Source organism: Cebus imitator, unplaced genomic scaffold (genome assembly GCF_001604975.1).
Source record: "Cebus imitator isolate Cc_AM_T3 unplaced genomic scaffold, Cebus_imitator-1.0 Scaffold96, whole genome shotgun sequence".
Classification (NCBI taxonomy): Eukaryota; Metazoa; Chordata; class Mammalia; order Primates; family Cebidae; genus Cebus; species Cebus imitator.
Window position 1 is genome coordinate 6,060,145 of NW_016107411.1, and position 15,705 is coordinate 6,075,849.

Here is a 15,705-nt window from a genome sequence, read left to right on the forward strand (position 1 = left end):
TTCATTCTTCTGTATATAAATATCTAGTTTTGCCAGCATCGTTTCTGAAATAGAGTGCCCCTTGCCTAATGAATGTTCTTGGTGCCTTTGTCAAGAATCAACTGTCTGTATGTGGCTTTAATCTGGGTTTTCTATTCTATTTAACTACTCTACATATCTGCCTTTATGTCAGTACTATGTGTTTTGATTGTTACAGGTTTTGGAAGTCAGGTAGTGTGATGCCTTCCTCTCAGTTCTTTTTGCTCAAGACTGCTTTAGCTATTTAGAGTCCTGTGATTCCACATACGTTTTAACATGGCTTTTTCTATATCTGTGAAAACTGGCATTGGAATTTTGATTGAGACTGCATTGAATCTCAATCTCATAGTTAACTTTGAATAATATGTACATTTTTATAATGTGAATTATTCTAATCTATGAACATGGATATCGTTTTATTTATTTATATTTTCAATTTCTTTCATCAATGTTTTATAGTTTCAGTGTACAAGTTTTTCACATCTTTGGTTAAATGAATTCCTGTTTTATTGTATATTTTTGTAGCTATTGCAAATGGGATTTTTTTTTTTTTGTTCTTTTGTGTGTAGTCTATTGTTAACATATAGAAACGCTAGTAATTTTCTTTAGTGGTATGCTTTGATTCCTTACTTTGTATTCAACTTGCTTCTACAATAGGTTTTTGTTTTGAGGCTTACGTAAAACATCTTGTTATAATGTATTATTTTAAGCTAATTTCACTTAACTTCTCATACAAAAAGTCTACACTTTTAATCCATCATCTATCCCACATTTTAAATTGCTGAAGTAAAGAGTTACATCTTTTTATATTGTATATTCCTTAACAAAATATTTTAGCTATTATTGTCTTTAATAGTTTGGCCTTTTGACGTTTACACTAAAGATGTAAATGATTTTTACACTAACATTACAATATAAGTGCATTCTTAATTTGACTGTGTACTTACTTTTTTCAGTGAGTTTTATATTTTCATATGTTTTCTGTTCCTTATTAGCATTCTTTTTCTAAAGCTTTAATAACTCCTTTTAGGACTTCCTGAAACCCAGCACAGTCCTTTCCTTTACAGCGTTTTATTCTGTGGACTTGGTATTGGTGTCTGAGGCAAAGTTTAGTGTTCAAAGTTCAAAGTTCACCTCTCCTTCCCCTCTATGCTGTGGTGGAAAAAGGTGTGATAAGAGTAATGTAAAAATGTCCTTCTTATCCTCTGCAATGTGTGTCTTTTTATTTATGTGCTACACCCAGGCACTGTGATCTCTTACCTAGTTTCCTTGGCTTTTGTGAAGGTATTTTTATAGAAAACTGCTCAAATTGATTTTCTGCAATGGGACGAACATTGAAAAGTTCCGTTTTTCCATCTTGCTGATGCTGATCCTCTAAAATATTATCTTTGCCTTAGTAGTCTATCCTGGAAGGTAAGTATTCACTTGAAGAAAATCTTTCTCACTGCCAGGAATTCTTATGAACCCAACTGATATGGTTTGCATTTGTGTCCCTACCCAAATATCATGTCAAATTGTAATTCTCAATGTTGGAGGAGAGGCCCAGTGGGAGATGATTGAATCATGAGGGTGGATTTCCCCTTGCTGTTCTCATGACAGTGAGTTCTCATCAGATCTGGCTGTTTAAAAGTATGTAGCGCTTCTTCCATCTTCACTCTCTTCCTCCTGCTCCAGCCATGTAAGATGCAACTCCTTCTTCTTCACCTTTTTCCATGACTGTAAGTTTCCTGAGGCCTCCCCAAGCTTGCTTACTGTACAGCCTGCAGACCCATGAGCCAATTAAGACTCATTTCTTTATAAATTATCCAGTTTCAGGTATTGCTTTATGGCAGTGTGAGAGTGGACTAATACACCAACTCTTCTGCTTTATGTCTATCTATCAAATTGCCTTTATGTGGTTATGTGGCATGGAAGTGAGTTGATGTGTGACATCATGAAATTCCCTAATCAACATGGAAAGAAAACTAACAAAACCACTTGCCTTTAAATGCTTTTCCAATTTTATATATTTTGTGTATGCTACGGAAAATCTGAAAGTTTTTTTACTCATTGTATCAAAATACATAGAGTAGCCTGCAAAGTAATTCTGAGATAATGCCCATCTTCTTACTTTATAATTATACACTGTGTTTGTAGGTGAACTTTGAATAATACTCATTTTGCATTTTTCTTTTCCTAGAGAGACTTAGAATTAGTAGCTTGGCAAATAGAACCACTTTTAGTTGTTCATATTTTCCTATTTGGTTTGGAAAGGTAATCTTCAGTATGTCTGACTACAGAGAAAAGGGAATGATCTTTGATCCTCACTACCTTTCATCTAATTTTTGTTCCTCATCTTGAAAAAGGGAGAAAAGATTTATACATTAAGAGATACATACAATCACCAAGAGACACATGTTGGTAACTGGCTTCAAAGTTGATTTAGAAAATTTTACTAAAAATCCTGTTGATCACTACTAAATGATAATGAATGACTAATTTATACCTAGGTGGCATCTCTAACCTTGGTTTCCTCCTAAGTTAGGTATGCAAATGATGATAATGTTACAAATAAACCCATGCTTATTATCAAATGAAAGACTAACTTTCATTATGGTTGTAAGGAAAACACCTCCACCTTTTTCTGGTGGAGAGTAAACTTTTTTCTGATAAAGGAGTAAATGCAGAAGTTGAGACTTAGGTTTGTTGAATAATCAAGGTATAAGAAACTAATATTTTGTTAACTTTCCTGGATTTATAGCTTCATGATGTCTGCGTACATGACAACCTCTGTAGTTATAGTAAAGTACATCACTACTATACATAGAAAAATAATTTAATTTACTTGATGTAGGAAATTATGTGACTATTAACAAAAAAACAAATAACAATATTAGAAAGTTTTGAAATACTATTGCCTGACAATATATCTTAGTATAAGGTCTGTATTCTCTTTTGAAAAGGAGGATTGTGCTGGAGATAGATTAATTATATGCTAGCATCCAAATGAGTGCTTTCCTTTCCAAATTGAGAGAGAGAGAGAGAACTTGAAAAAAACATATTATTGGTGGTTCGATGTAATTTAAAGCTATTTTCTCATATACCTAAATTTGCCCTTCTTTATATCAGAGGTAACAGACCCATTCTTTGGATACTCTAGTGTCACAGGATCTGTTGCCCAACTATGACCCATAGAACAGTCATTCTACCTGGACCAACTGAATAGAAGTACTATTTTGTGATGTGGACTAACTCATTCTTTATATAGCAAACATTTAAGATATGGGAGTGTTAACATTTCTCACTTATATTTACAAAACAAAATTTAATTGCTTTAAAGACAAATGATAAAATATGAAAATTATAATATTTGATGGAGTATCAAGCAATAGAAAAATCATCCTAATTTAGCAACTATTTTTGAAGACTTTTTGGAAAATGCTCAAAATAAAATACATAAAAATGTATGTAAGTTAAGTGTATACAGATAGTCATATATCTACATGAAGAGAAGAAGCAATGAAGAAAATACATCACAGTGCTCAGCATAGATTTCTATTGCCTTATTCAAGGATGATAAGTTATTTTCTGTATTTACCAATCTGTCTTGTAAAAGGAATACGTGACTTGCATATTTTAAAACTAGGCACAAATTATAAATAGATGTGGAAAACAGGCACTGATACTTAGAATCAAGACCTAAAATACCTTCAGAATTTGAAGATAGAGCCAGAAAAATCAAATAATTTAAAAAAGGAAGGTAAAATTTGAGATAACAGTGGGTGATATGGTCCATAACAGATTATTCTTCTGAAAGATGTTTTGAAATAAATTTTGGAGACCCCAAAAAAGCTAATGCAGAATAGCAATTAGTATTTCAGTAGCAAACTATACGGTTGAAAATTTTACTTAATTAATTTGAAGTAAAATTGTCCCAAGTAATAATGTGATGACAGAGGAGAATGACCTGAAATAAAATATAAATGTAAATTTAAAAAAATATAAATGTCATAAAAAGATTACTCATATATTTACCACTTATAATTGTGACATTTTTATACTTAAAAATATCTCAATGCCTTTGATTGATTGTGTAATTTCTCATACATAAGTGTAAGAAATGAAGAAAAAATAATGTTTTTAAGAACAATTTTATCACAATGATTTTCTAAAATGAATGGATTTTATTATAGTAAAATAAGATTTGACAGTTATTTGTGTAACTTTTTGAATTCTTAGTAATAATACACATGTCTCTTTTATTCTAGCTGTAAAGGAAACAACATTCATATACTAGATTTAAATGACCAGAAATTGGAAAAACTATTAATGAAGTAAGAAAAAGTATATAATGTTATGTTTATTCTTTTTCTTAATCTTTTAAGTTTAGTCTCAGTTTTCAATTTTTAAACCAATTCACTAAAATAAATGTATTTCTTTATAGGATTACAAATTATCTGATTAAGTGTTCAAAAGAGTTTTTTTTTTCAGGTATTAACTGTCAAAGTAGATTAAATAAAATGAAGAGCAATGTTCATTGACAAATTTAAGGATAATTTTATTGCAGAAATGGTATATCAAACATGGCATTTAAACTGCTAAAGATAAAATACAGAGAATTTTAGCTTAAAAAGAATATTTAATGCAACAAACCGAAGCACATCAAAGCTATATAAATCTAGAATTCATAATGCTACTCAAATAAATCCTATGCACCATCTAGTATACCAACTCTTTATTCTGAAAAGTGGTAAATAATGAGAAAAGAAAAAGAAACATTGTTTCTTTCTGTTTGATTGTTGGGTAGTCAATACTAAGAGAGAATCTTCTGTATAAATAAAAATCACAGGTAATAAACAGGATGAATGATATAATTTTTAAATTTTGATTTTGCAATCTCTAATGAAATAACGGATTTAGGCAATGATCAATAGCGAGTGCTAAAAGTGTTTGGTGAAAGGCTGATGGGGAAATTTATAAAAGAATAAGTCTGATACATTTGATTTCTATTGCTGTCTTAGGAAATTACCAAAAGTGACTTAACACAAATTTATTACCTTAAAGTTTTGTAGGTCAGAAGTCCAAGCACAAGATGTGTCTTGTGTGGTTTTCTTGCCAGGGTTTCACTACGCAGAAATCAAATCAGTAGGACTGCGTTTCTTTCAAGAGGCTCTGGTGATAAATCTATTTTCAACTTCATCCATGTTATCGGCATAATTCATTTCCATGGGGTGGTGAGACTGAGATCTCTTTGACTTGTTTGTTTTTGGCTAGAGGGAATTCTCAGCCACAAAAGTCTGCTTATATAACTTGGCTTTGTCCCCCTTCCTCCATCTTTACAGTCAGCAAAGGAAGTCTAGTCATTCTCATGCTGTGACTATCCCTGGCCTCTCCTTTCTATCTCATCACTTCTGCTTTCTCTTCTCTCTTACTCCAGCCTGAGAAATTTATCTGCCCTTAAAGGGTCAAGTGATTAGATTGGGTCCACCCAGATCATCGACGATAATCTCCGTATTGTAACTGCATCCACAAAGTCCCTTCATAACACTACCTAGATTATTGTTTAAATAACCAGGTGTTGGGAATCTTGAGTGGACGTCTTTGTAATTCTGCCTCAAAGAGCTGACAATACTTAAACCCACTGATTAATCCCAATTGTAATTTTGATTAAAAACAAGTGATGATGGGGTGACATATTAAAGGAGATTGGCAAAGTGTTAGCTGCTGGAGCTAGGTGATGAGTACACAGGGTTTTATGATGTTATTACAAAATTCCATCTTTTTATGTATATGCTTCCATAATAAAAAGGACAAATAAACACACAACCACCTGAGTTTCCAAGATTAATGCTTCAACTGCATTCAAGAATGCATCCATAGTTCATTTTGTATCCAGCCTTCTATCTTCTTCTCTCTTCTCCAGACCCATAAAATTACTACTTTTCTTGGCAGAGTCTTAGTTGGTGACTGCAATTAGTGAAACCAATCCTGCCTTGAGAGTAAGGAGACAGGACCCCGTCTAATAACTAAACAGCCATTGCTGGCTACCTTCACCCTTTGTAACTGAATTTATAAGTGGAAATGCCCATTCATATCATGGAGCCTCCATTACTAGTGTACTGGTTACAACATGCTAAAGAATCTGTCCACCTCTCTATTAATAAATTTGCTGCAGCAGGGGAAAAGCATATGCTCTATGCCATGCTCCTTCTCAGGTTGATGAATAAGGACAAAATCAGTTTCCACTGCATATGTCAGTTTGCAGCCTTTTCATAGTGTCAATTATACCCAGTTACAATTATTAAAATAAAACATTTGAGGTTTTTTTTGAAAGCTGAATAATTCAGTCTTATCTATGATAACCTTGCTTCCTGAGGATACACATTGATCTTACTTGAACAGCATCAAAACATAAGGAAATTCTAGCAACTATACCTTGCACTTCTCTCAGAGCCTGCATATTGCTCACATGCTTCTTTCTGAGTGTCTTTCCTACTCTTTTGTTATAAAATGATCTATTGCTTCTAAATGTTCTAGAAGAAATCAGTCATGAGGATCTTGCAAATGAGAATGACCTATATTGGTAAATTCATGACCTAGCTAGCTAGGGTTATCAGCTAGTCTAAAAATAATTTTCAGTTGAGTTCCTTTTCTGATCATAGTTCAATAAACTGTCAAACTTGAGCAAAATGTGGTCTAAAATGTTCATGAATAAAGACTGTGTTAGGGTAATTACATCTTTGAGAGTTTGAACCTGTGATGTACCCTGAATGACATGCCCAGTATACAGTGAAGCAAATGAGTTAAGCTGAGTGAGAAATATAGTAGTCAGAATGAAAGACAAAAGAAAAATATAAATTAGAAATGTCTGGAGGCTATAAACAGCACAAAAACATTTTGAAATGCATTGCTTAGAAAGAGGAGGAAGAAATAGCAAATGGAGGAAGAAATTAGGGTTCTAGAAAGCTTTGGTTTATTCATTAATTTTTGTCTCTACCACTCAAACAAAGGCTGCACTGTGTATATTTGAAGACATGACTTGAAGGATATAGGGAAAAAAAGTTAATACTTTTGGAAAAAGAGGGAATGTCTGATCCACTTAAGAGTTACGAACAAAGGGACAATGTTAACCTATTTCAGGTGGAAAGGACAATAGACAATTTGAAGCTTTGTGAAAATATGCAAGTCTGATCTAACCAGAAGTACTGTATTATAACAAACTTTTGAAGAAATACGACATATAAACAGAGCTCTTCTGGATGAATAGAGTTAGCATTGATGTCATAGTATCTATGTTTATTCAACAGGATAGGAAAAGACATTATTTTTAGTTTAAATAGTACCTTATTGGTTGGGTTCTTATTCCCTTACTTGAAAAGATAATATGTGCTGACTCTAAAAAGAGCATTAGATTTTACATAAAGGTAGCTACTAATCATGAAAGTAAAAGGGTTTTAAAATTTATTTTTTTTGGAATGTGTGTAGCCTACCATGGCCTTGTATCATTAAATTGTGTCTCTACGATTAAAATGTAATCTAAGGCTGTAATTTGTTTCCTCTATTGAACTGATCCAGGGAGCCTGGTTTCCAAGAGGTCAAGAAAGTACAAGTCATCACATTAGGTCTGTGCAGATGGGGGCACAGAAGGGACCAGACAGGTGAAAGGATGCTTGTGACAGTCTTTTATAAGTCTCATCACTTTGACTTGTGAAGAAGAAAAGGAAGCCATCTGTGCTGTCATTCTTGTTAACCTTCTGCTTTGAATAGGAAAGATAAACCAAACTTTCAGAATACGTAAATGAATACAAAATGATATTTGCATCAGGGTTATTGAAAATCAAACTAAGGATGAATAGCCTTGCCTCTATCTGTCATACACATTTTCCATGTTTTTGTGGATACTTATTTTTGTGGCTGAGAAGCTATTTGGTTTAGGAGAAAATATTAAGCATTAATGCTGATTTGTATTTGAAGCTAGTCTATATATTAACCCACTAAAATGTGTTTTTTATATTCATTAACTATTCATTAAGTAATAATGGCTTTTATTTTTAATGTCTAAGTAATTTTTAATTACTAGTCAGAGACAGAAAGTAATTTTGATTTTTACATGTCATTTAGAGAAAAGAAAGGGTGAAAATTTTAATGTTAATTAAGCCCATACCTGTTTTATTTTGTTTGACTAATAATATTATCTTTTGCAACTGCTAATCTTCCAGTTTAATTGCTATATGATTGATTTAAGTTTTAAGAACCTTAACATATTCCTTTTTTGCTTTCTATCCCATTCTGTTTCAGGGAAGATAACTCATACCATTCACATACTCAAAAGTCTACTATATGCATTATCATCACAATAGGTCCTTATTTCTCTGAGTATCTAGGATTTGGTGTTAAATAATCTATTTGACTAATCTGTATTTTCATAATTTCCATATCTTGTGTGAACTAGATATCTGTCTGATACGGTTTGGCTGCATTCTCACCTAAATCTCATCTTGAATTTTAGTTCCCATAACCCCCACATGTCATGGGAGGGAACTGGTAGGAGGTAATTTAATCGTGGGGGGCGGGGTACCCTATGCTGTTCTCATGATAGTGAGTTCTCAGACCTGATGCTTGTATAAGGGCCTTTTCCCTTTTGCTCCTTCCTCTCCTTCCTGCCACCATTGAAGAAAAACATGTTTCTTCCTTTTCCACCATGACTGTAAGTTTCTTGAGGCCTTCCCAGCCATGCTGAACTGTAAGTCAATTAAACCTCTTCCCTTTATAAATTATACAGTTCTCAGGTATGTCCTTACAGTGGCATGAGAATGGAATAACAAAATAAATTGGTACTGGGAGTGGAGCACTATTTTAAAGATACCCAAAAACGTGAAAGTGACTGTGGAACTAGGTAACAGGCAGAGGTTGGAACAGTACAGAGGATTCAGAAGAAGACAGGAAAATGTGGGAAAGTTTGGAACTTCCTAGAGACTTGGAGGACTCAGAAGACAGGAAGATACGAGAAAGTTTGGAACTTCCTAGAAACTTATTGAAAGGCTTTGACCAAAATGCTGATACTGATACGAACAATGAAGTCCAGGTTGAGGTGTTCTCAGATGGAGATGAGAAACTGGAGTAAAGGTCACTCTTGCTATGCCTGGATGTCAACCCAGGAGTTTGCTGCAGGGGCAGAACCCTCATGGAGGACTTCTGCTAGAGCACTGTGGAAGGGAAATGTGGGGTTGGAGCTCCCACACAGAGGCCCCACTGGAGCAATACCTAGTCTAGCTGTGAGAAGAAGATCATCATACTCCAAACCCCAAGGATGGCAGATCCACTAATAGCTTACACTGTGCACCTGGAAAAGCCACACACACTCAACACCAGCCCAGTAAAGCATCCAGGAGGGGAGCTGTACTCTGTAAAGCCACATGGGAGGAGCTGTGCAAGGCAATAGGAACACACCCATTGCATCAGTGTGCCCTGGATGTAAGAGATGGAATCAAAGGAGATCACTCTGGAACTTTAAGGTTTAATGACTGCCATATTAGATTTTAGATTTGCATAGGGCCTTTAGCCCCTTCAATTTGGCCAATTTCTCCCATTTGGAATGGGTGTATTTATCCATTTCCTATACCCCCATTGTACCTAGGAAGTAACTAACTTGCCTTTGACTTTACAGGCTCATAGGTGGAAGGGACTAGCCTAGTCTGAGATGAGACTTTGGACTTGGACTTTTGAGTTAATGCTGGAATTAGTTAAGACTTTGGGGGACTGTTGAAAGGGCATGATTGTGTTTTGAAATGTGAGGACATGAGATTTGAGAGTGGCCAGAGGTGGAATTATATGCTTTGGCTCTGTCCCCACCCAAATCTCATCTTGAATTGTAGTTCCTATAATCCCCACATGTTGTGGGAGGTACCTGGTAGGAGACAATTTAATCATAGGGGTTACCCCCATGCTTTTCTCATGATAGTGAGTGAGTTCTCATGATATCCGATGGCTTTATAAGGGGATTTTCCCTTTTGACAACTTCCTTTCCTGCCTTCCACCATGTGAAGAAGGATGTGTTTGCTACCCCTTCTGCCATGATTGTAAATTTCCTGAGGTTTCCCTAACCATGCTGAACTATGACTCAATTAAACCTCTTTCCTTTATAAATTATGGAGTCTCAGGTATGTCTTTATAGCAACATGAGAACAGACTAATACACTGTCATTTGTATTATTTAACTTATATCTCTACCCAATTTTCTGCTTAAAATCTCTTGCTTCATCTCTAATACATACCATATTTTTATTAAACATGTGCTTTCATTTTCTATTTTATTACTCATAAATAAAATCCAAACCCCTTGGTACAGCATGAAAGCTGCTTTACAATTTGTCTGAAACTAGCATCCAGAGCCTCACCTCCTTTGGCTCCACCTCAGATACTGAGTCAGCCAAGGCCCTAGTCTTGCAGTTCCTTCCTTATACGCTAGTTTCTTCTCTAGAACGTACACATCTCACCTCTCCATTTTCCCCAGGCCAGGCTTCAAAAACCAGTCCTGTGTAGCCCATGTAAATCCTTTATGTAAATCCTTATGTTTTTTCCATAACAATGACCGTCCCAGAGCACTCTTTTTGTTAGACCTTGCCCTCATTTTCTCAAAAAGAGAAATGGGAAATAAATGTGACTCTGTAAATGTGGAGAACATCTACCTTGTATTCATATTTGATTGTTATCAATAATAGATTTCGATAATTATGAAGAAAACATTTATTTTAGAGATGACTTTTCTCAAATTTATTATAGATTTGGTGTAATTACAATTAAATTCTAAAATATAGACAGAAGAATAAGGGCCAATATACATTATTTTGTAGCATATGTATATTCCAAAGCAAATGCTATTATTTTTTAATTGCAATATGTTATAAAATAATTTATTATATAAAAAATAACACCTGTTTTTAGAACATTAATTGATTATATGTCTGCCTCTGCCTTATACACTGGAATATACATGGTAATAAATACTGTTTCCTATGATATTTTTTCTAAACATAAAGCATCACTATAAAGAAATGATTCAAATAATACTGAAAGTAATGAGAATTAATATTATTTTGAGATGCTAAATATGATCTCATGGCCATATTCTCTTAGTGTAGGTAAATAAGTTAACTGAACAGATAAACATCCCCTGAGAGCTTAAATCGTCAGTTAAGTCATAACTACAAGTTTAGAAAATTTGGTAGTAGTTTCATCTCAGATTCTGAGCATAGTCTTATTATTTGCAGACTATAACAATATCATTTCTAAATAACTATTATGTATTATTTTCTGAGACCTGGAAGCAAAAGATACTTTTCATAGTTGTGTTACAGATAATAATAAAAAATATATCACCTAGCCCTTAAGAAGAAGAAAAGATCCTGTATTTTGAGATTCCTAATGAAGATCAAATGGTGAGATGGAGTGGGTCATGACATTTGACTACACATAAGAATAAAAAATCAGGGAGACATGCCCATTCAGGAACTAAGGTTTAGTCTGGGGAGAGATAAGACACGGTGTCCCATTTTGGTAATTTCAAGTTTTCAATTAGGAAAGCATATTACTATGTAGCATCCAGGCATGTGGAAACAATTTTCTTATTATTTAGTTTATATAAATATCTGTATAGACTTGCTATGGATCAGGCTACAAAGGCATCATACAAAGCAACTCAGCACTCAATGACAACGTTAGTTAGAAGTTGAGCAATCGGCCCATGTGCAGCAGAGAACTAGCTACTGCCAAAGGGTTCAAGAGCAGTGTTTAGGAAGTGTAATCTTTAAATGGGTGCTTGCATAACTGTCAAAGCAAAGGAACACATAAACACTGGCAGATAAATAGTCTATAACTTCTTGATTTTATTTCTTATCCATATGATTATTTTATGAGGAGTTACAAGTAGAACTGGAAGGTAACTTAATAACATTTTTTTCTTACTGTCACATACAGGACCAGAGGGAAAATTTAATGGATTTGATCATCTGTCTGTTTTCCAAATATGCTTTATTGTCATGGTCTTGGCTATAATCTTCCCTTTTCCCCAAATCCTATTTTTAGCCCTCTCAATGTACTTGTCTCTGAGTAAAATTCTATCAAAAATTATTAATATATGGTCAAATTTCTGTTTCTATATTTTTCCTGCTGGAATTCATTTGGCAGTGTCATAGCGATTAAGGGAAATTTAGAACTCGAAATGATTTGCATGATAGAAATGCCGAGTAGAACATAATAAATAGTGCCCATTTATTCAAAATATCTACTTCAATTCTTAGTAAAATAAAATATAAATACAAGGCTTTCTTAGACATTTATAGAGCATTTAATGTGCACACATAGGCATTATTTGATGTAATTCTTTTAAACGTGGCTTCCAGTAGTATAAAGTGAATCTATTATACACACATGAATATTAAGGCACATTAAAATTTAATTAATCTTAATAAGCTGCAGTATCAATTTTCTAATTATATTGTTAAAATGTTCAATATAAAACCTCAGGAAATCATTAAATATATATATTAAATTGATATTTAAAAATCTTCAGCTTCTATACTCATCAATAAATTTTTTTTATTATGCTGCCATTCAATAAATTATACATTAAATCTTTTGTATACAACTGAAGTGTAAACACCCACAAAGAATATGCTGAGAAAAGCATTCATAAGTCTGTACTTTATCCTTTTCATTTTGGAATTCATATATTTAATGAAAGTAATTTTTTGATATTAACTATTGAGTATTACATATTTATTCAGCTAGTTTCAATTTACTGTCTGCTAAAGGAGATTTAAGAAAAGGGCACAGTGTGAAGCTTTTAAAGATTTATTGCCTCTTGATGAAACAAGACAAAAAAGTGTTTCCTCACTGCCTTAAATATAATGTCTCAGTCTTATGATTGTGACATGGTACCTAAACCTCTTTGCCATATAGTTGAAAGTGCAAATTCCAAGCTTATCTGGAGTACAGATTTGTTATGAATTCCAGGGAGTGAAGAATGAGAAATAAGGTGAAGAAGATAGAGTAGGACTAGGTTGTTTAGAACCTTAAATTTCACTGTTTTCTTGTGTCCTATGACAACAAAGAACTTTTAGACTTTTAGTAGGAAGTAGCATGACAAACAGTGATTTATAAAGGTTAACCTGGTAATAGGGTCTGAAATTTTATAAGAAGTTTACAAAGTGCACTGCTCCTTTTCCCTGACATAGTCTTCTATTATCAATGTGTCTGGCCTTAAGCCATTAGCTTGGATATTACACAGAGGAAGACCTTTAGAAGAGAGGAAGACTATCAAATGATTTAATGAGGATTTTAAAATAGTTATACTGTGTCAGCTAGCTATGGTTACAATATAAGTTTCCATGGGTCGATTTGTCAGATTAGTATACATAAGTCACTTAATAGATTTGGAGAAGTATACTAAGCATGAATATCTGAAATAGTGTTAAGGAAACTGCGTTGGCTGTCAGTTCGGGTTATAGAAGGCCAAGTGTACTCAGTTCATTTCTACTCCATCAAAAAGGTAGGGCATTTAAGCAACATGCACTGAGTTAAAAGATAATTTCTTTTCGGGAAAAATATTCTTAATGATAAAATATTAATATTTAATAATGTTAATATTGTTTATCCATTAGTAAATGAAAGAAAGACACTCTGATTTTTGAATATTCAAATAGTATGAGTTATTTCACAGAAAAAGAAATAACAACTGGTCAGCAAAATATGTAAAGAAATTTAACCTCACAATTAAATAGTGTGTTTCAAGTTAATACATTTAGTTGTATTTTTTTCTCAACAAAATGGGACCAGACTGATCATATACACATTGATAAATTTTAGAGTGAATCTAAATGTTAATGTGAAACCATTCACATTCAGTATGGGTTCTTAGTGTACCCGGTATATTTTGAAGCATAATGTGTTGGTTGCATAAGAAAAAAATCTAGTTTCAGGAATCTAATCTAGAGAACAATTATTACAAAGATGTTCCCTGGAGCATTTTACAGTAGTGAAAGCCTTAATGCTAAACTATGATGCAGCAGTTAAAACAGTAAGATGGAACTATAGGATTAGCATCGAAAAATATTAATGCTAAGTGAAAGGCTGGTGGTAGAATATATACAATGTGATTCCATTTCCACTCTCAAAAACCCAAAGGAAAAAATGTGTGTATGTGTGTACACATGTATAATTGTGTGTGCACAGATACACACATATATTACAACATCACCTATTTATGTACACATAATAAAAAGTTTTGGAATAAATGTGCTAAAATGAAAACAGTCCACAACAGTTATTGCCATCAAGAAGGAATGTGGTATGGAGGTAACAGCAAGCATTCCTTTACACTAGCCATGTGCTCTCTGAAGTTTTCGGATGAATGGTCCAAGTGTCACTTGTAAAATGAAAAAATAAATGCTTGTGAGGCTATATGATCTTGAAAATAACTGACATAGATTGAATCTAGAACAGATTGAATACTCTGTAAATTCAAGTATATTGGATGTAATTTTAAAAATGATTTACAAACTTTGAAAATTATAAATATTTGGCTAGATGTAAGAGTCGATTGTATTTCTGCAGCTCTTGGAACAAGAAGAATCACTGAGGAAGAATAGTATTTTCTGTAGTCATGAATTAATATTTCAAGTGTTGAGCGCTGCATGATTCCATTTATATGAAACATCTAAAATAGTCAAATTCATAGAAGCAGAGGATGCAATAGTGCTTTCCAGAGACTAAGGGGCGGGGGAAATGGGGAGTGATTATTCAAAGATATAAAGTTTCAGTTACACTAGATGAAAACATTTACCTGTAGTTTAACCATAGGGTATTGTTCAAATATGTTAAGAGAGTATGTCTCATATTAGATGTTCTTGCTCCAAGAAGAAAACAAAAACAAAATGGAAAAACAAAAGGAAATTCTGGGAGGGATAGAATGTCTGTTACCTGCATTGTGGTGATAATGTCATAGATGTTTGCATATGTCCAAACTCATCAAGTTGTACACATTCAATATATGTTGTTCTTTGTACATCAATTACACTTTAATAAAGTTGTTAAAAACCAATTTAAATACATTTTAAGTATAAAATTTGCTTCCATCAATCTTCTTTGCCATTTTAACTTTTTAAAGTTGTAAATGTAGCCATAGATAGAGAGCTGCAGTGCATCTAAATGAGTGAACATGATGAATGGCCTTCACCATGTAGCTGTACTGCTCCACAGCATGCATCTAATGTGACATGCAGGCGTTTTTAGAGGAGCTTCAAGTTCAGGTGACTATATGACTCTGATCTTTCTTGGTTTAGGGCACATATCTATGGAACTTCTAGTCTGTCTGACATCACTGTTGTTCTCCATAAAGTCAATATCTGTAGATTTTGTTATTGGTTTTAAAATCTTAGTCCAATATATGATGATGATTATAGTCTAGCTCTGCCCTTTGCCAAACCTCTAACATTGGAAAACTCCTTTACATCTCTGAACATGAGATTTCCCAATTGTAAAAAAAAGGGTTCTTTACCCTTTTTATAGGAACTTGTTTGGATTGTATAAAATAATTAAAGCACCTAACAATGTACCTTATTGATTTTAATAATTCAGTTAATAAATAATCCACTTTCTCAACCTACTTCTTTCTTGCTACTTACATTTTCTGTCAGATCCTCCATATGT